This window comes from Macrotis lagotis, chromosome 6 (genome assembly GCF_037893015.1).
Source record: "Macrotis lagotis isolate mMagLag1 chromosome 6, bilby.v1.9.chrom.fasta, whole genome shotgun sequence".
Lineage (NCBI taxonomy): Eukaryota > Metazoa > Chordata > Mammalia > Peramelemorphia > Peramelidae > Macrotis > Macrotis lagotis.
The window spans coordinates 137,582,954-137,585,431 of NC_133663.1; positions in this window are offsets into that span (position 1 = coordinate 137,582,954).

Genomic DNA, 2,478 nt, shown 5'->3' on the forward strand with positions numbered 1-2,478 from the left:
ATTGTCTTTTAATTTGCTAAATAAGTGAAGAATTTATATCCACAGAAGATATACTAAAAAATGTTGAATGGATAATTCTGATTATAGTAAACTAAAAATATTTTGTATGAACAAAACCAATATAGTTAAGATTAGAAGGAAATTAGAAAACTGGGAAATATGTACAGTAGGTTTTTCTGATTTCCCATTTCTCAAATATGTAAACAACTCAATGAAAATTAAAAAGGTTGAGTCTTGTCCCAATTGATTAAGGGTTAAAGGTTATGAATAGGTAGTTTTCAGATGAAGAAATCCAAACTATCTATAATCACCTAATAAAATGCTCTAACTCATTATACATAAGAGAAATAGTGATTAAAATAACTGAAATATCACCTTATATTTGTCAGATTGAATATTACGTCAAATAAGAAAACTAAAAAGTGATAGAAAGGATGTGGGAAAATTCTGACAATACTTCACTTTTAAATGAATTGTGAATTGCTCCATTTACACTGGAGACTAATTGGTAGCTATGTCCAAAGAACTACAAAACTGTGATGTGCCAATACTTCTACTATTTGTATATGTATACCAAAAGGATATGTATACCAAAGGCTTTTTTAAAATAAAATGTCATATATATAAAATTATTTATAGCTGTTTTTGTGATTGAATACTGTTGTAAAGTGATGAACAATATACTTTTAGAATAACCTGGAAACGCTGATATAAGCAGATACAAATAAAGTAAGCAGATCCAGGACATATTTGTACATAACCCACAGCAATACTGTACAATGATCAATTATGAATGACTTGTTCTCAGCAATACAATGATCCAAGACAATTTCAAAGGACTCATGAAAAAACATGCTATCCATGTTCAGAAAGGAATTGATGGAATCTGAGTGCAGATTAAAATATATATTTTTTAATTTATATTTTTTAATTTATTTTTTCTGGGGGTTTTGTTTATATTTTTTCATAACATTATTAATATAGAAAAAAATTTGCATGACTTCACATATATAAAACTCTATAAAACTGTTTGCCATCTCAATGAGTTGGGAACAATGGCAGGCAGGAAATAACATAAAACTCAAAATTTAAAAATGATAAAATTGTTTTTTCATTAAATTTGAAAAATGCTATAAAAAATTAAAAGACTAAAGAAAAATATCTTAATGACTAAATATTGTGACTGGGTTGCATTTATTTTAAGCTTCTCCATTGAACTCTGTGCAATACTCATTACATTACAATGATCACTGCAATATCTGGAGGCTTTGTGCTATTCAAACATCATCATTATTGTCATCCTCAGACAGTAGTATATGGAATACCTGAGTTTTCACAGGGAAACAATCTTTGATACAGACTGTCCTCTGCAGAGATCTACTCCAATGTGGTAAATACTTTTAGTAAGTTTTTTTTTTCTCCCCGATGATTACAATCTGAGAGGGATGGATCAAGGAAATTTCCATTGTTGTAGAAAATTTGAATGATTTTTAATAGTCATCAGGTTCCTCACATTATTGTCTTTCATATTTCAACTGAATTAACCACATTTGAATACCATAGTTTACCTTAAACAATAAAGTATGCTAATAATTAAAATAATTATATTAAAATACTTCTATTTTATATTTATCTTACTCTTTAAATTTTCTATTGTGTGTATAGTGAACATGATATGTTACTATAGTTTCCATTTATAATATTATAAAATGAATATTGTACTCAGTATAGATGATCAAAAAAGTTTATATGCAATGAACAGCATTATGAAATAATTCCATTCATTAGAGAGAAAAATCACGTTGAGAAAATGACAAGCAATGGTAAAGTCATGTGTTTATAGGTATAATAAAATCAATTGTGGGGCACTTGAGAGAATATTTTGTTCTATAACACTTGACTTAATCTGAAAATCTCATTTTTAAGTAGAATTATAGTAAAACATTATTAAATTTAGGATGTGTAATAATTTTCATAGGAGATAGCTAAGTTTAAAGTGTACTTTTTCCTTAGCATTGCTAGATGCTTATTTTGAAATAAATATAATAGTATTTCATTTATCCAAATATAGTCTATGAGAAGAAAAAAGCATATGAAAACCTTGAGCATGTGTGAATATGTGTGTGTATACATACATACTTGTACATATATTTACACATATAGTTTATTTACAAATAATTATTAAATTTTAAAATGTTTACTTAGCGTGATGTAGCTATCTTCTGTAACTATTATCTTGAGCCTCATATTTTTCATTCAGCAACACAATCACTTCAAGATAAAAAATGGTTACCATGGTAGCCACATCTTACTTTCACAATGGCAGTATGAAAATGTTATTATTTGATTTTGAAAATTAGAATGATGTTTTTCCTTCACTTTAAACATTGCATTTTATTTTTATTAATACATATACAAAAGACTTTAACATAAGTCCATTGCTTTGGAAAAATCTGATTTTAAATTTTTGTGACATAT